The following is an 18,454-nucleotide window of genomic DNA, read 5'->3' as shown; positions in this document are numbered from 1 at the left end:
ACATGCAACTATCTATTTGTTCCTTATGCTTGCCCCTACTACTACTACTACTACTACTACTACTACTAGTCGTTGGGTGTCAAGCGCGGTGGGAAAAGTCACACAGTAATCGTCAAAAATAAGAAAATGAGGTCATATAGATCACGCTCCCGCGTCATCCTTGTCACGTGGCGCAAAAATATATTTAAAAAGGGGAATGCAACACGAGGACTTCCCAGGAGGTCACCCATCCTAGTAGTACTCTCGCCCAAGCACACTTAACTTCGGAGTTCCGATGGGATCCGGTGCTTTAGTGCTGGTATGATCGCATCCGACATGCAACTATCTATTTGTTCCTTATGCTTGCTCCTACTACTACTACTACTACTACTACTACTAGTCGTTGGGTGTCAAGCGCGGTGGGAAAAGTCACACAGTAATCGTCAAAAATAAGAAAATGAGGTCATATAGATCACGCTCCCGAGTCATCCTTGTCACGTGGCGCAAAAATATATTTAAAAAGGGGAATGCAACACGAGGACTTCCCAGGAGGTCACCCATCCTAGTACTACTCTCGCCCAAGCACGCTTAACTTCGGAGTTCTGATGGGATCCGGTGCTTTAGTGCTGGTATGATCGCATCCGACATGCAACTATCTATTTGTTCCTTATGCTTGCCCCTACTACTACTACTACTACTACTACTACTACTACTAGTAGTCGTTGGGTGTCAAGCGCGGTGGGAAAAGTCACACAGTAATCGTCAAAAATAAGAAAATGAGGTCATATAGATCACGGTCCCGCGTCATCCTTGTCACGTGGCGCAAAAATATATTTAAAAAGGGGAATGCAACACGAGTACTTCCCAGGAAGTCACCCATCCTAGTACTACTCTCGCCCAAGCACGCTTAACTTCACAGTTTTGATGGGATCCGGTGCTTTAGTGCTGGTATGATCGCATCCGACATGCAACTATCTATTTGTTCCTTATGCTTGCCCCTACTACTACTACTACTACTACTACTACTACTACTACTACTACTACTACTACTACTACTACTAGTCGTTGGGTGTCAAGCGCGGTGGGAAAAGTCACACAGTAATCGTCAAAAATAAGAAAATGAGGTCATATAGATCACCCTCCCGCGTCATCCTTGTCACGTGGCGCAAAAATATATTTAAAAAGGGGAATGCAACACGAGGACTTCCCAGGAGGTCACCCATCCTAGTACTACTCTCGCCCAAGCACGCTTAACTTCGGAGTTCTGATGGGATCCGGTGCTTTAGTGCTGGTATGATCGCATACGACATGCAACTATCTATTTGTTCCTTATGCTTGCCCCTACTACTACTACTACTACTAGTACTACTAGACGTTGGGTGTCAAGCGCGGTGTGAAAAGTCACACAGTAATCGTCAAAAATAAAAAAATGAGGTCATATAGATCACGGTCCCGCGTCATCCTTGTCACGTGGCGCAAAAATATATTTAAAAAGGGGAATGCAACACGAGGACTTCCCAGGAGGTCACCCATCCTAGTACTACTCTCGCCCAAGCACGCTTAACTTCGGAGTTCTGATGGGATCCGGTGCTTTAGTGCTGGTATGATCGCATCCCACATGAAACTATCTATTTGTTCCTTATGCTTGCCCCTACTACTACTACTACTACTAGTCGTTGGGTGTCAAGCGCGGTGGGAAAAGTCACACAGTAATCGTCAAAAATAAGAAAATGAGGTCATATAGATCACGCTCCCGCGTCATCCTTGTCACGTGGCGTAAAAATATATTTAAAAAGGGGAATGCAACACGAGGACTTCCCAGGAGGTCACCCATCCTAGTACTACTCTCGCCAGTTATCCTAGTACTACTCTCGCCAAAGCACGCTTAACTTCGGAGTTCTGATGGGATCCGATGCTTTAGTGCTGGTATGATCGCATCCAACATGCAACTATCTATTTGTTCCTTATGCTTGCCCCTACTACTACTACTACTACTACTACTACTACTACTACTAGTCGTTGGGTGTCAAGCGCGGTGGGAAAAGTCACACAGTAATCGTCAAAAATAAGAAAATGAGGTCATATAGATCACGCTCCCGCGTCATCCTTGTCACGTGGCGCAAAAATATATTTAAAAAGGGGAATGCAACACGAGGACTTCCCAAGAGGTCACCCATCCTAGTAGTACTCTCGCCCAAGCACGCTTAACTTCGGAGTTCCGATGGGAGCCGGTGCTTTAGTGTTGGTATGATCGCATCCGACATGCAACTATCTATTTGTTCCTTATGCTTGCCCCTACTACTACTACTACTACTACTACTACTACTACTACTAGTCGTTGGGTGTCAAGCGCGGTGGGAAAAGTCACACAGTAACGAGCCGGTGCTTTAGTGTTGGTATGATCGCATCCGACATGCAACTATCTATTTGTTCCTTATGCTTGCCCCTACTACTACTACTACTACTACTACTACTACTACTACTACTACTACTAGTCGTTGGGTGTCAAGCGCGGTGGGAAAAGTCACACAGTAATCGTCAAAAATAAGAAAATGAGGTCATATAGATCACGGTCTCGCGTCATCCTTGTCACGTGGCGCAAAAATATATTTAAAAAGGGGAATGCAACACGAGGACTTCCCAGGAGGTCACCCATCCTAGTACTACTCTCGCCCAAGCACGCTTAACTTCGGAGTTCTGATGGGATCCGGTGCTTTAGTGCTGGTATGATCGCATCCGACATGCAACTATCTATTTGTTCCTTATGCTTTCCCGTACTACTACTACTACTACTACTAGTCGTTGGGTGTCAAGCGCGGTGGGAAAAGTCACACAGTAATCGTCAAAAATAAGAAAATGAGGTCATATAGATCACGGTCCCGCGTCATCCTTGTCACGTGGCGCAAAAATATATTTAAAAAGGGGAATGCAACACGAGGACTTCCCAGGAGGTCACCCATCCTAGTACTACTTTCGCCCAAGCACGCTTAACTTCGGAGTTCTGATGGGATCCGGTGCTTTAGTGCTGGTATGATCGCATCCGACATGCAACTATCTATTTGTTCCTTATGCTTGCCCCTACTACTACTACTACTACCACTACTACTACTAGTCGTTGGGTGTCAAGCGCGGTGGGAAAAGTCACACAGTAATCGTCAAAAATAAGAAAATGAGGTCATATAGATCACGCTCCCGCGTCATCCTTGTCACGTGGCGCAAAAATATATTTAAAAAGGGGAATGCAACACGAGGACTTCCCAGGAGGTCGCCCAAGCACGCTTAACTTCGGAGTTCTGATGGGATCCGGTGCTTTAGTGCTGGTATGATCGCATCCGACATGCAACTATCTATTTGTTCCTTATGCTTGCCCCTACTACTACTACTACTACTACTACTAGTCGTTGGGTGTCAAGCGCGGTGGGAAAAGTCACACAGTAATCGTCAAAAATAAGCAAATGAGGTCATATAGATCACGCTCCCGCGTCATCCTTGTCACGTGGCGTAAAAATATATTTAAAAAGGGGAATGCAACACGAGGACTTCCCAGGAGGTCACCCATCCTAGTACTACTCTCGCCCAAGCACACTTAACTTCGGAGTTCTGATGGGATCCGGTGCTTTAGTGCTGGTATGATCGCATCCGACATGCAACTATCTATTTGTTCCTTATGCTTTCCCCTACTACTACTACTACTACAACTACTACTACTACTACTACTACTACTACTACTACTACTACTACTACTACTACTACTACTACTACTACTACTACTACAACAACTACTACTACTACTACTACTACTACTACTACTACTACTACTACTACTAGTCGTTGGGTGTCAAGCGCGGTGGGAAAAGTCACACAGTAATCGTCAAAAATAAGAAAATGAGGTCATATAGATCACGCTCCCGCGTCATCCTTGTCACGTGGCGCAAAAATAGAGGTCACCCATCCTAGTACTACTCTCGCCCAAGCACGCTTAACTTCGGAGTTCTGATGGGATCCGGTGCTTTAGTGCTGGTATGATCGCATCCGACATGCAACTATCTATTTGTTCCTTTTGCTTGCCCCTACTACTACTACTACTACTAGTCGTTGGGTGTCAAGCGCGGTGGGAAAAGTCACACAGTAATCGTCAAAAATAAGAAAATGAGGTCATATAGATCACGCTCCCGCGTCATCCTTGTCACGTGGCGCAAAAATATATTTAAAAAGGGGAATGCAACACGAGGACTTCCCAGGAGGTCACCCATCCTAGTACTACTCTCGCCCAAGCACGCTTAACTTCGGAGTTCTGATGGGATCCGTTGCTTTAGTGCTGGTATGATCGCATCCGACATGCAACTATCTATTTGTTCCTTATGCTTGCCCCTACTACTACTACTACTACTACTAGTCGTTGGGTGTCAAGCGCGGTGGGAAAAGTCACACAGTAATCGTCAAAAATAAGAAAATGAGGTCCTATAGATAACGCTCCCGCGTCATCCTTGTCACGTGGCGCAAAAATATATTTAAAAAGGGAAATGCAACACGAGGACTTCCTAGGAGGTCACCCATCCTAGTACTACTCTCGCCCAAGCACGCTTAACTTCGGAGTTCTGATGGGATCCGGTGCTTTAGTGCTGGTATGATCGCATCCGACATGCAACTATCTATTTGTTCCTTATGCTTGCCCCTACTACTACTACTACTACTAGTCGTTGGGTGTCAAGCGCGGTGGGAAAAGTCACACAGTAATCGTCAAAAATAAGAAAATGAGGTCATATAGATCACGCTCCCGCGTCATCCTTGTCACGTGGCTCAAAAATATATTTAAAAAGGGGAATGCAACACGAGGACTTCCAGGAGGTCACCCATCCTAGTACTACTCTCGCGCAAGCACGCTTAACTTCGGAGTTCTGATGGGATCCGGTGCTTTAGTGCTGGTATGATCGCTTCCGACATGCAACTATCTATTTGTTCCTTATGCTTGCCCCTACTACTACTACTACTACTACTAGTCGTTGGGTGTCAAGCGCGGTGGCAAAAGTCACACAGTAATCGTCAAAAATAAGAAAATGGGGTCATATAGATCACGCTCCCGCGTCATCCTTGTCACGTGGCGCAAAAATATATTTAAAAAGGGGAATGCAACACGAGGACTTCCCAGGAGGTCGCCCAAGCACGCTTAACTTCGGAGTTCTGATGGGATCCGGTGCTTTAGTGCTGGTATGATCGCATCCGACATGCAACTATCTATTTGTTCCTTATGCTTGCCCCAACTACTACTACTACTACTACTAGTCGTTGGGTGTCAAGCGCGGTGGGAAAAGTCACACAGTAATCGTCAAAAATAAGAAAATGAGGTCATATAGATCACACTCCCGCGTCATCCTTGTCACGTGGCGCAAAAATATATTTAAAAAGGGGAATGCAACACGAGGACTTCCCAGGAGGTCACCCATCCTAGTACTACTCTCGCCCAAGCACGCTTAACTTCGAAGTTCTGATGGGATCCGGTGCTTTAGTGCTGGTATGATCGCATCCGACATGCAACTATCTATTTGTTCCTTATGCTTTCCCGTACTACTACTACTACTACTACTACTACTAGTCGTTGGGTGTCAAGCGCGGTGGGAAAAGTCACACAGTAATCGTCAAAAATAAGAAAATGAGGTCATATAGATCACGCTCCCGCGTCATCCTTGTCACGTGGCGCAAAAATATATTTAAAAAGGGGAATGCAACATGAGGACTTCCCAGGAGGTCACCCATCCTAGTACTACTTTCGCCCAAGCACGCTTAACTTCGGATTTCTGATGGGATCCGGTGCTTTAGTGCTGGTATGATCGCATCCGACATGCAACTATCTATTTGTTCCTTATGCTTGCCCCTACTACTACTACTACTACCACTACTACTACTAGTTGTTGGGTGTCAAGCGCGGTGGGAAAAGTCACACAGTAATCGTCAAAAATAAGAAAATGAGGTCATATAGATCACGCTCCCGCGTCATCCTTGTCACGTGGCGCAAAAATATATTTAAAAAGGGGAATGCAACACGAGGACTTCCCAGGAGGTCGCCCAAGCACGCTTAACTTCGGAGTTCTGATGGGATCCGGTGCTTTAGTGCTCGTATGATCGCATCCGACATGCAACTATCTATTTGTTCCTTATGCTTGCCCCTACTACTACTACTACTACTACTACTACTAGTCGTTGGGTGTCAAGCGCGGTGGGAAAAGTCACACAGTAATCGTCAAAAATAAGAAAATGAGGTCATATAGATCACGCTCCCGCGTCATCCTTGTCACGTGGCGCAAAAATATATTTAAAAAGGGGAATGCAACACGAGGACTTCCCAGGAGGTCACCCATCCTAGTACTACTCTCGCCCAAGCACGCTTAACTTCGGAGTTCTGATGGGATCCGGTGCTTTAGTGCTGGTATGATCGCATCCGACATGCAACTATCTATTTGTTCCTTATGCTTTCCCATACTACTACTACTACAACTACTACTACTACTACTACTACTACTACTACTACTACTACAACTACTACTACTACTAGTACTACTACTACTACTACTACTACAACTACTACTACTACTACTACTACTACTACTACTACTACTACTACTAGTCGTTGGGTGTCAAGCGCGGTGGGAAAAGTCACACAGTAATCGTCAAAAATAAGAAAATGAGGTCATATAGATCACCCTCCCGCGTCATCCTTGTCACGTGGCGCAAAAATAGAGGTCACCCATCCTAGTACTACTCTCGCCCAAGCACGCTTAACTTCGGAGTTCTGATGGGATCCGGTGCTTTAGTGCTGGTATGATCGCATCCGACATGCAACTATCTATTTGTTCCTTATGCTTGCCCCTACTACTACTACTACTACTACTACTAGTCGTTGGGTGTCAAGCGCGGTGGGAAAAGTCACACAGTAATCGTCAAAAATAAGAAAATGAGGTCATATAGATCACGCTCCCGCGTCATCCTTGTCACGTGGCGCAAAAATAGAGGTCACCCATCCTAGTACTACTCTCGCCCAAGCACGCTTAACTTCGGAGTTCTGATGGGATCCGGTGCTTTAGTGCTGGTATGATCGCATCCGACATGCAACTATCTATTTGTTCCTTATGCTTGCCCCTACTACTACTACTACTACTACTAGTCGTTGGGTGTCAAGCGCGGTGGGAAAAGTCACACAGTAATCGTCAAAAATAAGAAAATGAGGTCATATAGATCACGCTCCCGCGTCATCCTTGTCACGTGGCGCAAAAATATATTTAAAAAGGGGAATGCAACACGAGGACTTCCCAGGAGGTCACCCATCCTAGTACTACTCTCGCCCAAGCACGCTTAACTTCGGAGTTCTGATGGGATCCGGTGCTTTAGTGCTGGTATGATCGCATCCAACATGCAACTATCTATTTGTTCCTTATGCTTGCCCCTACTACTACTACTACTACTACTAGTCGTTAGGTGTCAAGCGCGGTGGGAAAAGTCACACAGTAATCGTCAAAAATAAGAAAATGAGGTCATATAGATAACGCTCCCGCGTCATCCTTGTCACGTGGCGCAAAAATATATTTAAAAAGGGGAATGCAACACGAGGACTTCCCAGGAGGTCACCCATCCTAGTACTATTCTCGCCCAAGCACGCTTAACTTCGGAGTTCTGATGGGATCCGGTGCTTTAGTGCTGGTATGATCGCATCCGACATGCAACTATCTATTTGTTTCTTATGCTTGCCCCTACTACTACTACTACTAGTCGTTGGGTGTCAAGCGCGATGGGAAAAGTCACACAGTAATCGTCAAAAATAAGAAAATGAGGTCATATAGATCACGGTCCCGCGTCATCCTTGTCACGTGGCGCAAAAATATATTTAAAAAGGGGAATGCAACACGAGGACTTCCCAGGAGGTCACCCATCCTAGTACTACTCTCGCCCAAGCACGCTTAACTTCGGAGTTCTGATGGGATCCGGTGCTTTAGTGCTGGTATGATCGCATCCGACATGCAACTATCTATTTGTTCCTTATGCTTGCCCCTACTACTACTACTACTACTACTACTACTACTAGTCGTTGGGTGTCAAGCGCGGTGGCAAAAGTCACACAGTAATCGTCAAAAATAAGAAAATGGGGTCATATAGATCACGCTCCCGCGTCATCCTTGTCACGTGGCGCAAAAATATATTTAAAAAGGGAATGCAACACGAGGACTTCCCAGGAGGTCGCCCAAGCACGCTTAACTTCGGAGTTCTGATGGGATCCGGTGCTTTAGTGCTGGTATGATCGCATCCGACATGCAACTATCTATTTGTTCCTTATGCTTGCCCCTACTACTACTACTACTACTACTAGTCGTTGGGTGTCAAGCGCGGTGGGAAAAGTCACACAGTAATCGTCAAAAATAAGAAAATGAGGTCATATAGATCACGCTCCCGCGTCATCCTTGTCACGTGGCGCAAAAATATATTTAAAAAGGGGAATGCAACACGAGGACTTCCCAGGAGGTCACCCATCCTAGTACTACTCTCGCCCAAGCACGCTTAACTTCGGAGTTCTGATGGGATCCGGTGCTTTAGTGCTGGTATGATCACATCCGACATGCAACTATCTATTTGTTCCTTATGCTTTCCCGTACTACTACTACTACTACTACTACTACTACTAGTCGTTGGGTGTCAAGCGCGGTGGGAAAAGTCACACAGTAATCGTCAAAAATAAGAAAATGAGGTCATATAGATCACGCTCCCGCGTCATCCTTGTCACGTGGCGCAAAAATAGAGGTCACCCATCCTAGTACTACTCTCGCCCAAGCACGCTTAACTTCGGAGTTCTGATGGGATCCGGTGCTTTAGTGCTGGTATGATCGCATCCGACATGCAACTATCTATTTGTTCCTTATGCTTGCCCCTACTACTACTACTACTACTACTACTACTAGTCGTTGGGTGTCAAGCGCGGTGGGAAAAGTCACACAGTAATCGTCAAAAATAAGAAAATGAGGTCATATAGATCACGCTCCCGCGTCATCCTTGTCACGTGGCGCAAAAATATATTTAAAAAGGGGAATGCAACACGAGGACTTCCCAGGAGGTCACCCATCCTAGTACTACTCTCGCCCAAGCACGCTTAACTTCGGAGTTCTGATGGGATCCGGTACTTTAGTGCTGGTATGATCGCATCCAACATGCAACTATCTATTTGTTCCTTATGCTTGCCCCTACTACTACTACTACTAGTCGTTAGGTGTCAAGCGCGGTGGGAAAAGTCACACAGTAATCGTCAAAAATAAGAAAATGAGGTCATATAGATAACGCTCCCGCGTCATCCTTGTCACGTGGCGCAAAAATATATTTAAAAAGGGGAATGCAACACGAGGACTTCCCAGGAGGTCACCCATCCTAGTACTACTCTCGCCCAAGCACGCTTAACTTCGGAGTTCTAATGGGATCCGGTGCTTTAGTGCTGGTATGATCGCATCCGACATGCAACTATCTATTTGTTCCTTATGCTTGCCCCTACTACTACTACTACTACTAGTCGTTGGGTGTCAAGCGCGGTGGGAAAAGTCACACAGTAATCGTCAAAAATAAGAAAATGAGGTCATATAGATCACGGTCCCGCGTCATCCTTGTCACGTGGCGCAAAAATATATTTAAAAAGGGGAATGCAACACGAGGACTTCCCAGGAGGTCACCCATCCTAGTACTACTCTCGCCCAAGCACGCTTAACTTCGGAGTTCTGATGGGATCCGGTGCTTTAGTGCTGGTATGATCGCATCCGACATGCAACTATCTATTTGTTCCTTATGCTTGCCCCTACTACTACTACTACTACTACTACTACTACTACTACTACTACTACTACTACTAGTCGTTGGGTGTCAAGCGCGGTGGCAAAAGTCACACAGTAATCGTCAAAAATAAGAAAATGGGGTCATATAGATCACGCTCCCGCGTCATCCTTGTCACGTGGCGCAAAAATATATTTAAAAAGGGAATGCAACACGAGGACTTCCCAGGAGGTCGCCCAAGCACGCTTAACTTCGGAGTTCTGATGGGATCCGGTGCTTTAGTGCTGGTATGATCGCATCCGACATGCAACTATCTATTTGTTCCTTATGCTTGCCCCTACTACTACTACTACTACTACTAGTCGTTGGGTGTCAAGCGCGGTGGGAAAAGTCACACAGTAATCGTCAAAAATAAGAAAATGAGGTCATATAGATCACGCTCCCGCGTCATCCTTGTCACGTGGCGCAAAAATATATTTAAAAAGGGGAATGCAACACGAGGACTTCCCAGGAGGTCACCCATCCTAGTACTACTCTCGCCCAAGCACGCTTAACTTCGGAGTTCTGATGGGATCCGGTGCTTTAGTGCTGGTATGATCACATCCGACATGCAACTATCTATTTGTTCCTTATGCTTTCCCGTACTACTACTACTACTACTACTACTACTACTACTACTACTAGTCGTTGGGTGTCAAGCGCGGTGGGAAAAGTCACACAGTAATCGTCAAAAATAAGAAAATGAGGTCATATAGATCACGCTCCCGCGTCATCCTTGTCACGTGGCGCAAAAATATATTTAAAAAGGGGAATGCAACACGAGGACTTCCCAGGAGGTCACCCATCCTAGTACTACTTTCGCCCAAGCACGCTTAACTTCGGAGTTCTTATGGGATCCGGTGCTTTAGTGCTGGTATGATCGCATCCGACATGCAACTATCTATTTGTTCCTTATGCTTGCCCCTACTACTACTACTACTACCACTACTACTAGTCGTTGGGTGTCAAGCGCGGTGGGAAAAGTCACACAGTAATCGTCAAAAATAAGAAAATGAGGTCATATAGATCACGCTCCCGCGTCATCCTTGTCACGTGGCGCAAAAATATATTTAAAAAGGGGAATGCAACACGAGGACTTCCCAGGAGGTCGCCCAAGCACGCTTAACTTCGGAGTTCTGATGGGATCCGGTGCTTTAGTGCTGGTATGATCGCATCCGACATGCAACTATCTATTTGTTCCTTATGCTTGCCCCTACTATTACTACTACTACTACTACAACTAGTCGTTGGGTGTCAAGCGCGGTGGGAAAAGTCACACAGTAATCGTCAAAAATAAGAAAATGAGGTCATATAGATCACGCTCCCGCGTCATCCTTGTCACGTGGCGCAAAAATATATTTAAAAAGGGGAATGCAACACGAGGACTTCCCAGGAGGTCACCCATCCTAGTACTACTCTCGCCCAAGCACGCTTAACTTCGGAGTTCTGATGGGATCCGGTGCTTTAGTGCTGGTATGATCGCATCCGACATGCAACTATCTATTTGTTCCTTATGCTTTCCCATACTACTACTACTACTACTACTACTACTACTACTACTACTACTACTACTACTACAACTACTACTACTACTACTACTACTACTACTACTACTACTACAACTACTACTACTACTACTACTACTACTACAACTACTACTACTACTACTACTACTACTACTACTACTACAACTACTACTACTACTACTACTACTACTACTACTACTACTAGTCGTTGGGTGTCAAGCGCGGTGGGAAAAGTCACACAGTAATCGTCAAAAATAAGAAAATGAGGTCATATAGATCACGCTCCCGCGTCATCCTTGTCACGTGGCGCAAAAATAGAGGTCACCCATCCTAGTACTACTCTCGCCCAAGCACGCTTAACTTCGGAGTTCTGATGGGATCCGGTGCTTTAGTGCTGGTATGATCGCATCCGACATGCAACTATCTATTTGTTCCTTATGCTTGCCCCTACTACTACTACTACTACTACTACTAGTCGTTGGGTGTCAAGCGCGGTGGGAAAAGTCACACAGTAATCGTCAAAAATAAGAAAATGAGGTCATATAGATAACGCTCCCGCGTCATCCTTGTCACGTGGCGCAAAAATATATTTAAAAAGGGGAATGCAACACGAGGACTTCCCAGGAGGTCACCCATCCTAGTACTACTCTCGCCTAAGCACGCTTAACTTCGGAGTTCTGATGGGATCCGGTGCTTTAGTGCTGGTATGATCGCATCCGACATGCAACTATCTATTTGTTCCTTATGCTTGCCCCTACTACTACTACTACTACTACTAGTCGTTGGGTGTCAAGCGCGGTGGGAAAAGTCACACAGTAATCGTCAAAAATAAGAAAATGAGGTCATATAGATCACGTCCCGCGTCATCCTTGTCACGTGGCGCAAAAATATATTTAAAAAGGGGAATGCAACACGAGGACTTCCCAGGAGGTCACCCATCCTAGTACTACTCTCGCCCAAGCACGCTTAACTTCGGAGTTCTGATGGGATCCGGTGCTTTAGTGCTGGTATGATCACATCCGACATGCAACTATCTATTTGTTCCTTATGCTTTCCCGTACTACTACTACTACTACTACTACTACTACTACTACTAGTCGTTGGGTGTCAAGCGCGGTGGGAAAAGTCACACAGTAATCGTCAAAAATAAGAAAATGAGGTCATATAGATCACGCTCCCGCGTCATCCTTGTCACGTGGCGCAAAAATATATTTAAAAAGGGGAATGCAACACGAGGACTTCCCAGGAGGTCACCCATCCTAGTACTACTTTCGCCCAAGCACGCTTAACTTCGGAGTTCTTATGGGATCCGGTGCTTTAGTGCTGGTATGATCGCATCCGACATGCAACTATCTATTTGTTCCTTATGCTTGCCCCTACTACTACTACTACTACCACTACTACTACTAGTCGTTGGGTGTCAAGCGCGGTGGGAAAAGTCACACAGTAATCGTCAAAAATAAGAAAATGAGGTCATATAGATCACGCTCCCGCGTCATCCTTGTCACGTGGCGCAAAAATATATTTAAAAAGGGGAATGCAACACGAGGACTTCCCAGGAGGTCGCCCAAGCACGCTTAACTTCGGAGTTCTGATGGGATCCGGTGCTTTAGTGCTGGTATAATCGCATCCGACATGCAACTATCTATTTGTTCCTTATGCTTGCCCCTACTATTACTACTACTACTACTACTAGTCGTTGGGTGTCAAGCGCGGTGGGAAAAGTCACACAGTAATCGTCAAAAATAAGAAAATGAGGTTATATAGATCACGCTCCCGCGTCATCCTTGTCACGTGGCGCAAAAATATATTTAAAAAGGGGAATGCAACACGAGGACTTCCCAGGAGGTCACCCATCCTAGTACTACTCTCGCCCAAGCACGCTTAACTTTGGAGTTCTGATGGGATCCGGTGCTTTAGTGCTGGTATGATCGCATCTGACATGCAACTATCTATTTGTTCCTTATGCTTTCCCATACTACTACTACTACTACTACTACTACTACTACAACTACTACTACTACTACTACTACTACTACTACTACTACAACTACTACTACTACTACTACTACTACTACTACTACTACTACTACTACTACAACTACTACTACTACTACTACTACTACTACTACTACTACTACTACTAGTCGTTGGGTGTCAAGCGCGGTGGGAAAAGTCACACAGTAATCGTCAAAAATAAGAAAATGAGGTCATATAGATCACGCTCCCGCGTCATCCTTGTCACGTGGCGCAAAAATAGAGGTCACCCATCCTAGTACTACTCTCGCCCAAGCACGCTTAACTTCGGAGTTCTGATGGGATCCGGTGCTTTAGTGCTGGTATGATCGCATCCGACATGCAACTATATATTTGTTCCTTATGCTTGCCCCTACTACTACTACTACTACTACTAGTCGTTGGGTGTCAAGCGCGGTGGGAAAAGTCACACAGTAATCGTCAAAAATAAGAAAATGAGGTCATATAGATAACGCTCCCGCGTCATCCTTGTCACGTGGCGCAAAAATATATTTAAAAAGGGGAATGCAACACGAGGACTTCCCAGGAGGTCACCCATCCTAGTACTACTCTCGCCCAAGCACGCTTAACTTCGGAGTTCTGATGGGATCCGGTGCTTTAGTGCTGGTATGATCGCATCCGACATGCAACTATCTATTTGTTCCTTATGCTTGCCCCTACTACTACTACTACTAGTCGTTGGGTGTCATGCGCGGTGGGAAAAGTCACACAGTAATCGTCAAAAATAAGAAAATGAGGTCATATAGATCACGCTCCCGCGTCATCCTTGTCACGTGGCGCAAAAATATATTTAAAAAGGGGAATGCAACACGAGGACTTCCCAGGAGGTCAACCATCCTAGTACTACTCTCGCCCAAGCACGCTTAACTTCGGAGTTCTGATGGGATCCGGTGCTTTAGTGCTGGTATGATCGCATCCGACATGCACCTATCTATTTGTTCCTTATGCTTGCCCCTACTACTACTACTAATACTACTACTACTACTACTACTACTACTAGTCGTTGGGTGTCAAGCGCGGTGGGAAAAGTCACACAGTAATCGTCAAAAATAAGAAAATGAGGTCATATAGATCACGCTCCCGCGTCATCCTTGTCACGTGGCGCAAAAATATATTTAAAAAGGGGAATGCAACACGAGGACTTCCCAGGAGGTCACCCATCCTAGTACTACTCTCGCCCAAGCACGCTTAACTTCGAAGTTCTGATGGGATCCGGTGCTTTAGTGCTGGTATGATCGCATCCGACATGCAACTATCTATTTGTTCCTTATGCTTGCCCCTACTACTACTACTACTACTAGTCGTTGGGTGTCAAGCGCGGTGGGAAAAGTCACACAGTAATCGTCAAAAATAAGAAAATGAGGTCATATAGATCACGCTCCCGCGTCATCCTTGTCACGTGGCGCAAAAATATATTTAAAAAGGGGAATGCAACACGAGGACTTCCCAGGAGGTCACCTATCCTAGTACTACTCTCGCCCAAGCACGCTTAACTTCGGAGTTCTGATGGGATCCGGTGCTTTAGTGCTGGTATGATCGCATTCGACATGCAACTATCTATTTGTTCCTTATGCTTGCCCCTACTACTACTACTACTACTACTACTACCACTACTACTACTACTACTACTAGTCGTTGGGTGTCAAGCGCGGTGGGAAAAGTCACACAGTAATCGTCAAAAATAAGAAAATGAGGTCATATAGATCACGCTCCCGCGTCATCCTTGTCACGTGGCGCAAAAATATATTTAAAAAGGGGAATGCAACACGAGGACTTCCCAGGAGGTCACCCATCCTAATACTACTCTCGCCCAAGCACGCTTAACTTTGGAGTTCTCATGGGATCCGGTGCTTTAATGCTGGTATGATCGCATCCGACATGCAACTATCTATTTGTTCCTTATGCATGCCCCTACTACTACTACTACTACTACTACTACTACTACTACTACTACTACTACTACTAGTACTACTACTACTACTACTACTACTACTACTACTACTACTAGTCGTTGGGTGTCAAGCGCGGTGGGAAAAGTCACACAGTAATCGTCAAAAATAAGAAAATGAGGTCATATAGATCACGGTCCCGCGTCATCCTTGTCACGTGGCGCAAAAATATATTTAAAAAGGGGAATGCAACACGAGGACTTCCCAGGAGGTCACCCATCCTAGTACTACTCTCGCCCAAGCACGCTTAACTTCGAAGTTCTGATGGGATCCGGTGCTTTAGTGCTGGTATGATCGCATCCGACATGCAACTATCTATTTGTTCCTTATGCTTGCCCCTACTACTACTACTACTAGTAGTCGTTGGGTGTCAAGCGCGGTGGGAAAAGTCACACAGTAATCGTCAAAAATAAGAAAATGAGGTCATATAGATCACGCTCCCGCGTCATCCTTGTCACGTGGCGCAAAAATATATTTAAAAAGGGGAATGCAACACGAGGACTTCCCAGGAGGTCACCCATCCTAGTACTACTCTCGCCAAGCACGCTTAACTTCGAAGTTCTGATGGGATCCGGTGCTTTAGTGCTGGTACGATCGCATCCGACATGCAACTATCTATTTGTTCCTTATGCTTGCCCTACTACTACTACTACTACTACTATTAGTCGTTGGGTGTCAAGCGCGGTCGGAAAAGTCACACAGTAATCGTCAAAAATAAGAAAATGAGGTCATATAGATCACGGTCCCGCGTCATCCTTGTCACGTGGCGCAAAAATATATTTAAAAAGGGGAATGCAACACGAGGACTTCCCAGGAGGTCACCCATCCTAGTACTACTCTCGCCCAAGCACGCTTAACTTCGGAGTTCTGATGGGATTCGGTGCTTTAGTGCTGGTATGATCGCATCCGACATGCAACTATCTATTTGTTCCTTATGCTTGCCCCTACTACTACTACTACTACTACTACTACTACTACTAGTCTTTGGGTGTCAAGCGCGGTGGGAAAAGTCACACAGTAATCGTCAAAAATATGAGGTCATATAGATCACGGTCCCGCGTCATCCTTGTCACGTGGCGCAAAAATATATTTAAAAAGGGGAATGCAACACGAGGACTTCCCAGGAGGTCACCCATCCTAGTACTACTCTCGCCCAAGCACGCTTAACTTCGAAGTTCTGATGGGATCCGGTGCTTTAGTGCTGGTATGATCGCATCCGACATGCAACTATCTATTTGTTCCTTATGCTTGCCCCTACTACTACTACTACTAGTAGTCGTTGGGTGTCAAGCGCGGTGGGAAAAGTCACACAGTAATCGTCAAAAATAAGAAAATGAGGTCATATAGATCACGCTCCCGCGTCATCCTTGTCACGTGGCGCAAAAATATATTTAAAAAGGGGAATGCAACACGAGGACTTCCCAGGAGGTCACCCATCCTAGTACTACTCTCGCCAAGCACGCTTAACTTCGAAGTTCTGATGGGATCCGGTGCTTTAGTGCTGGTACGATCGCATCCGACATGCAACTATCTATTTGTTCCTTATGCTTGCCCTACTACTACTACTACTACTACTATTAGTCGTTGGGTGTCAAGCGCGGTCGGAAAAGTCACACAGTAATCGTCAAAAATAAGAAAATGAGGTCATATAGATCACGGTCCCGCGTCATCCTTGTCACGTGGCGCAAAAAAATATTTAAAAAGGGGAATGCAACACGAGGACTTCCCAGGAGGTCACCCATCCTAGTACTACTCTCGCCCAAGCACGCTTAACTTCGGAGTTCTGATGGGATTCGGTGCTTTAGTGCTGGTATGATCGCATCCGACATGCAACTATCTATTTGTTCCTTATGCTTGCCCCTACTACTACTACTACTACTACTACTACTACTACTAGTCTTTGGGTGTCAAGCGCGGTGGGAAAAGTCACACAGTAATCGTCAAAAATATGAGGTCATATAGATCACGGTCCCGCGTCATCCTTGTCACGTGGCGCAAAAATATATTTAAAAAGGGGAATGCAACACGAGGACTTCCCAGGAGGTCACCCATCCTAGTACTACTCTCGCCCAAGCACGCTTAACTTCAGAGTTCTGATGGGATCCGGTGCTTTAGTGCTGGTATGATCGCATCCGACATGCAACTATCTATTTGTTCCTTATGCTTGCCCCTACTACTACTACTACTAGTCTTTGGGTGTCAAGCGCGGTGGGAAAAGTCACACGGTAATCGTCAAAAATAAGAAAATGAGGTCATATAGATCACGTTCCCGCGTCATCCTTGTCACGTGGCGCAAAAATATATTTAAAAAGGGGAATGCAACACGAGGACTTCCCAGGAGGTCACCCATCCTAGTACTACTCTCGCCCAAGCACGCTTAACTTCGGAGTTCTGATGGGATCCGGTGCTTTAGTGCTGGTATGATCGCATCCGACATGCAACTATCTATTTGTTCCTTATGCTTGCCCCTACTACTACTACTACTACTACTACTACTACTACTACTACTACTAGTCGTTGGGTGTCAAGCGCGGTGGGAAAAGTCACACAGTAATCGTCAAAAATAAGAAAATGAGGTCATATAGATCACGCTCCCGCGTCATCCTTGTCACGTGGCGCAAAAATATATTTAAAAAGGGGAATGCAACACGAGGACTTCCCAGGAGGTCACCCATCCTAGTACTACTCTCGCCCAAGCACGCTTAACTTCGAAGTTCTGATGGGATCCGGTGCTTTAGTGCTGGTATGATCGCATCCGACATGCAACTATCTATTTGTTCCTTATGCTTGCCCCTACTACTACTACTACTACTACTACTACTACTACTACTACTACTGCTGCTGCTACTACTACTACTAGTCTTTGGGTGTCAAGCGCGGTGGGAAAAGTCACACAGTAATCGTCAAAAATATGAGGTCATATAGATCACGGTCCCGCGTCATCCTTGTCACGTGGCGCAAAAATATATTTAAAAAGGGGAATGCAACACGAGGACTTCCCAGGAGGTCACCCATCCTAGTACTACTCTCGCCCAAGCACGCTTAACTTCAGAGTTCTGATGGGATCCGGTGCTTTAGTGCTGGTATGATCGCATCCGACATGCAACTATCTATTTGTTCCTTATGCTT

At 45.6% G+C, this 18,454-nt stretch overlaps 44 non-coding genes and 14 pseudogenes across 44 annotated transcripts; all 58 read right to left on the bottom strand.

Annotated features, from left to right (window-relative positions):
• Window positions 1–193: 193 nt before the first annotated feature.
• Window positions 194–312, bottom strand: LOC123431543. Its single transcript, XR_006623134.1, has one exon. It is a non-coding gene; the product is annotated as a 5S ribosomal RNA (ribosomal RNA).
• Window positions 313–503: 191 nt separating this feature from the next.
• Window positions 504–622, bottom strand: LOC123438193. Its single transcript, XR_006629351.1, has one exon. It is a non-coding gene; the product is annotated as a 5S ribosomal RNA (ribosomal RNA).
• A 200-nt stretch (window positions 623–822) lies between these two features.
• Window positions 823–941, bottom strand: LOC123433344. Its single transcript, XR_006624868.1, has one exon. It is a non-coding gene; the product is annotated as a 5S ribosomal RNA (ribosomal RNA).
• Window positions 942–1,165: 224 nt separating this feature from the next.
• Window positions 1,166–1,284, bottom strand: LOC123435076. The gene has a single exon (XR_006626338.1). It is a non-coding gene; the product is annotated as a 5S ribosomal RNA (ribosomal RNA).
• Window positions 1,285–1,475: 191 nt separating this feature from the next.
• Window positions 1,476–1,594, bottom strand: LOC123438182. The gene has a single exon (XR_006629340.1). It is a non-coding gene; the product is annotated as a 5S ribosomal RNA (ribosomal RNA).
• Window positions 1,595–1,776: 182 nt separating this feature from the next.
• LOC123433436 lies at window positions 1,777–1,919 on the bottom strand (annotated as a pseudogene).
• A 200-nt stretch (window positions 1,920–2,119) lies between these two features.
• On the bottom strand, window positions 2,120–2,238 carry LOC123433206. The gene has a single exon (XR_006624747.1). It is a non-coding gene; the product is annotated as a 5S ribosomal RNA (ribosomal RNA).
• Window positions 2,239–2,598: 360 nt separating this feature from the next.
• LOC123438170 lies at window positions 2,599–2,717 on the bottom strand. The gene has a single exon (XR_006629329.1). It is a non-coding gene; the product is annotated as a 5S ribosomal RNA (ribosomal RNA).
• Window positions 2,718–2,902: 185 nt separating this feature from the next.
• LOC123437001 lies at window positions 2,903–3,021 on the bottom strand. The gene has a single exon (XR_006628206.1). It is a non-coding gene; the product is annotated as a 5S ribosomal RNA (ribosomal RNA).
• Window positions 3,022–3,215: 194 nt separating this feature from the next.
• Window positions 3,216–3,313, bottom strand: LOC123433542 (annotated as a pseudogene).
• A 188-nt stretch (window positions 3,314–3,501) lies between these two features.
• LOC123435188 lies at window positions 3,502–3,620 on the bottom strand. The gene has a single exon (XR_006626449.1). It is a non-coding gene; the product is annotated as a 5S ribosomal RNA (ribosomal RNA).
• Window positions 3,621–3,900: 280 nt separating this feature from the next.
• Window positions 3,901–4,013, bottom strand: LOC123433484 (annotated as a pseudogene).
• Window positions 4,014–4,195: 182 nt separating this feature from the next.
• On the bottom strand, window positions 4,196–4,314 carry LOC123437139. The gene has a single exon (XR_006628336.1). It is a non-coding gene; the product is annotated as a 5S ribosomal RNA (ribosomal RNA).
• Window positions 4,315–4,499: 185 nt separating this feature from the next.
• LOC123437277 lies at window positions 4,500–4,618 on the bottom strand. Its single transcript, XR_006628467.1, has one exon. It is a non-coding gene; the product is annotated as a 5S ribosomal RNA (ribosomal RNA).
• A 182-nt stretch (window positions 4,619–4,800) lies between these two features.
• Window positions 4,801–4,918, bottom strand: LOC123433060. The gene has a single exon (XR_006624617.1). It is a non-coding gene; the product is annotated as a 5S ribosomal RNA (ribosomal RNA).
• Window positions 4,919–5,103: 185 nt separating this feature from the next.
• LOC123433541 lies at window positions 5,104–5,201 on the bottom strand (annotated as a pseudogene).
• Window positions 5,202–5,386: 185 nt separating this feature from the next.
• On the bottom strand, window positions 5,387–5,505 carry LOC123436509. Its single transcript, XR_006627730.1, has one exon. It is a non-coding gene; the product is annotated as a 5S ribosomal RNA (ribosomal RNA).
• A 191-nt stretch (window positions 5,506–5,696) lies between these two features.
• LOC123432888 lies at window positions 5,697–5,815 on the bottom strand. Its single transcript, XR_006624456.1, has one exon. It is a non-coding gene; the product is annotated as a 5S ribosomal RNA (ribosomal RNA).
• Window positions 5,816–6,009: 194 nt separating this feature from the next.
• On the bottom strand, window positions 6,010–6,107 carry LOC123433599 (annotated as a pseudogene).
• A 191-nt stretch (window positions 6,108–6,298) lies between these two features.
• LOC123438158 lies at window positions 6,299–6,417 on the bottom strand. The gene has a single exon (XR_006629317.1). It is a non-coding gene; the product is annotated as a 5S ribosomal RNA (ribosomal RNA).
• A 277-nt stretch (window positions 6,418–6,694) lies between these two features.
• Window positions 6,695–6,807, bottom strand: LOC123433520 (annotated as a pseudogene).
• A 157-nt stretch (window positions 6,808–6,964) lies between these two features.
• On the bottom strand, window positions 6,965–7,077 carry LOC123433483 (annotated as a pseudogene).
• A 185-nt stretch (window positions 7,078–7,262) lies between these two features.
• LOC123438147 lies at window positions 7,263–7,381 on the bottom strand. The gene has a single exon (XR_006629306.1). It is a non-coding gene; the product is annotated as a 5S ribosomal RNA (ribosomal RNA).
• Window positions 7,382–7,566: 185 nt separating this feature from the next.
• Window positions 7,567–7,685, bottom strand: LOC123435116. Its single transcript, XR_006626377.1, has one exon. It is a non-coding gene; the product is annotated as a 5S ribosomal RNA (ribosomal RNA).
• Window positions 7,686–7,864: 179 nt separating this feature from the next.
• Window positions 7,865–7,983, bottom strand: LOC123438135. The gene has a single exon (XR_006629294.1). It is a non-coding gene; the product is annotated as a 5S ribosomal RNA (ribosomal RNA).
• A 193-nt stretch (window positions 7,984–8,176) lies between these two features.
• LOC123433540 lies at window positions 8,177–8,274 on the bottom strand (annotated as a pseudogene).
• Window positions 8,275–8,459: 185 nt separating this feature from the next.
• On the bottom strand, window positions 8,460–8,578 carry LOC123435140. The gene has a single exon (XR_006626400.1). It is a non-coding gene; the product is annotated as a 5S ribosomal RNA (ribosomal RNA).
• A 163-nt stretch (window positions 8,579–8,741) lies between these two features.
• LOC123433519 lies at window positions 8,742–8,854 on the bottom strand (annotated as a pseudogene).
• Window positions 8,855–9,045: 191 nt separating this feature from the next.
• On the bottom strand, window positions 9,046–9,164 carry LOC123435436. Its single transcript, XR_006626687.1, has one exon. It is a non-coding gene; the product is annotated as a 5S ribosomal RNA (ribosomal RNA).
• A 179-nt stretch (window positions 9,165–9,343) lies between these two features.
• On the bottom strand, window positions 9,344–9,462 carry LOC123435039. Its single transcript, XR_006626301.1, has one exon. It is a non-coding gene; the product is annotated as a 5S ribosomal RNA (ribosomal RNA).
• A 182-nt stretch (window positions 9,463–9,644) lies between these two features.
• Window positions 9,645–9,763, bottom strand: LOC123438123. Its single transcript, XR_006629283.1, has one exon. It is a non-coding gene; the product is annotated as a 5S ribosomal RNA (ribosomal RNA).
• Window positions 9,764–9,977: 214 nt separating this feature from the next.
• Window positions 9,978–10,075, bottom strand: LOC123433539 (annotated as a pseudogene).
• Window positions 10,076–10,260: 185 nt separating this feature from the next.
• Window positions 10,261–10,379, bottom strand: LOC123435139. The gene has a single exon (XR_006626399.1). It is a non-coding gene; the product is annotated as a 5S ribosomal RNA (ribosomal RNA).
• A 203-nt stretch (window positions 10,380–10,582) lies between these two features.
• On the bottom strand, window positions 10,583–10,701 carry LOC123438094. Its single transcript, XR_006629255.1, has one exon. It is a non-coding gene; the product is annotated as a 5S ribosomal RNA (ribosomal RNA).
• Window positions 10,702–10,892: 191 nt separating this feature from the next.
• On the bottom strand, window positions 10,893–10,990 carry LOC123433538 (annotated as a pseudogene).
• A 191-nt stretch (window positions 10,991–11,181) lies between these two features.
• LOC123438112 lies at window positions 11,182–11,300 on the bottom strand. Its single transcript, XR_006629272.1, has one exon. It is a non-coding gene; the product is annotated as a 5S ribosomal RNA (ribosomal RNA).
• Window positions 11,301–11,637: 337 nt separating this feature from the next.
• On the bottom strand, window positions 11,638–11,750 carry LOC123433482 (annotated as a pseudogene).
• A 188-nt stretch (window positions 11,751–11,938) lies between these two features.
• On the bottom strand, window positions 11,939–12,057 carry LOC123437225. The gene has a single exon (XR_006628417.1). It is a non-coding gene; the product is annotated as a 5S ribosomal RNA (ribosomal RNA).
• Window positions 12,058–12,241: 184 nt separating this feature from the next.
• LOC123435138 lies at window positions 12,242–12,360 on the bottom strand. Its single transcript, XR_006626398.1, has one exon. It is a non-coding gene; the product is annotated as a 5S ribosomal RNA (ribosomal RNA).
• A 200-nt stretch (window positions 12,361–12,560) lies between these two features.
• LOC123438093 lies at window positions 12,561–12,679 on the bottom strand. Its single transcript, XR_006629254.1, has one exon. It is a non-coding gene; the product is annotated as a 5S ribosomal RNA (ribosomal RNA).
• Window positions 12,680–12,873: 194 nt separating this feature from the next.
• Window positions 12,874–12,971, bottom strand: LOC123433580 (annotated as a pseudogene).
• Window positions 12,972–13,159: 188 nt separating this feature from the next.
• On the bottom strand, window positions 13,160–13,278 carry LOC123438012. Its single transcript, XR_006629172.1, has one exon. It is a non-coding gene; the product is annotated as a 5S ribosomal RNA (ribosomal RNA).
• A 301-nt stretch (window positions 13,279–13,579) lies between these two features.
• On the bottom strand, window positions 13,580–13,692 carry LOC123433481 (annotated as a pseudogene).
• Window positions 13,693–13,877: 185 nt separating this feature from the next.
• Window positions 13,878–13,996, bottom strand: LOC123438100. Its single transcript, XR_006629261.1, has one exon. It is a non-coding gene; the product is annotated as a 5S ribosomal RNA (ribosomal RNA).
• Window positions 13,997–14,175: 179 nt separating this feature from the next.
• Window positions 14,176–14,294, bottom strand: LOC123436000. Its single transcript, XR_006627240.1, has one exon. It is a non-coding gene; the product is annotated as a 5S ribosomal RNA (ribosomal RNA).
• A 206-nt stretch (window positions 14,295–14,500) lies between these two features.
• On the bottom strand, window positions 14,501–14,619 carry LOC123436507. The gene has a single exon (XR_006627729.1). It is a non-coding gene; the product is annotated as a 5S ribosomal RNA (ribosomal RNA).
• Window positions 14,620–14,801: 182 nt separating this feature from the next.
• LOC123436183 lies at window positions 14,802–14,920 on the bottom strand. The gene has a single exon (XR_006627416.1). It is a non-coding gene; the product is annotated as a 5S ribosomal RNA (ribosomal RNA).
• Window positions 14,921–15,132: 212 nt separating this feature from the next.
• On the bottom strand, window positions 15,133–15,251 carry LOC123432438. Its single transcript, XR_006624021.1, has one exon. It is a non-coding gene; the product is annotated as a 5S ribosomal RNA (ribosomal RNA).
• Window positions 15,252–15,508: 257 nt separating this feature from the next.
• LOC123436506 lies at window positions 15,509–15,627 on the bottom strand. Its single transcript, XR_006627728.1, has one exon. It is a non-coding gene; the product is annotated as a 5S ribosomal RNA (ribosomal RNA).
• Window positions 15,628–15,809: 182 nt separating this feature from the next.
• On the bottom strand, window positions 15,810–15,927 carry LOC123433144. Its single transcript, XR_006624691.1, has one exon. It is a non-coding gene; the product is annotated as a 5S ribosomal RNA (ribosomal RNA).
• A 187-nt stretch (window positions 15,928–16,114) lies between these two features.
• Window positions 16,115–16,233, bottom strand: LOC123437720. The gene has a single exon (XR_006628894.1). It is a non-coding gene; the product is annotated as a 5S ribosomal RNA (ribosomal RNA).
• A 191-nt stretch (window positions 16,234–16,424) lies between these two features.
• LOC123436505 lies at window positions 16,425–16,543 on the bottom strand. The gene has a single exon (XR_006627727.1). It is a non-coding gene; the product is annotated as a 5S ribosomal RNA (ribosomal RNA).
• Window positions 16,544–16,725: 182 nt separating this feature from the next.
• LOC123433143 lies at window positions 16,726–16,843 on the bottom strand. The gene has a single exon (XR_006624690.1). It is a non-coding gene; the product is annotated as a 5S ribosomal RNA (ribosomal RNA).
• A 187-nt stretch (window positions 16,844–17,030) lies between these two features.
• On the bottom strand, window positions 17,031–17,149 carry LOC123437719. The gene has a single exon (XR_006628893.1). It is a non-coding gene; the product is annotated as a 5S ribosomal RNA (ribosomal RNA).
• Window positions 17,150–17,340: 191 nt separating this feature from the next.
• Window positions 17,341–17,459, bottom strand: LOC123435768. The gene has a single exon (XR_006627016.1). It is a non-coding gene; the product is annotated as a 5S ribosomal RNA (ribosomal RNA).
• Window positions 17,460–17,638: 179 nt separating this feature from the next.
• Window positions 17,639–17,757, bottom strand: LOC123438089. Its single transcript, XR_006629250.1, has one exon. It is a non-coding gene; the product is annotated as a 5S ribosomal RNA (ribosomal RNA).
• A 206-nt stretch (window positions 17,758–17,963) lies between these two features.
• On the bottom strand, window positions 17,964–18,082 carry LOC123436503. The gene has a single exon (XR_006627725.1). It is a non-coding gene; the product is annotated as a 5S ribosomal RNA (ribosomal RNA).
• A 221-nt stretch (window positions 18,083–18,303) lies between these two features.
• On the bottom strand, window positions 18,304–18,422 carry LOC123435767. Its single transcript, XR_006627015.1, has one exon. It is a non-coding gene; the product is annotated as a 5S ribosomal RNA (ribosomal RNA).
• Window positions 18,423–18,454: the final 32 nt, after the last annotated feature.

Source organism: Hordeum vulgare, chromosome 2H (assembly GCF_904849725.1).
Source record: "Hordeum vulgare subsp. vulgare chromosome 2H, MorexV3_pseudomolecules_assembly, whole genome shotgun sequence".
NCBI lineage: Eukaryota > Viridiplantae > Streptophyta > Magnoliopsida > Poales > Poaceae > Hordeum > Hordeum vulgare.
The sequence above is the reverse complement of the archived record's forward strand: the minus strand, read 5'-3'. Positions and strand labels throughout refer to the sequence as shown.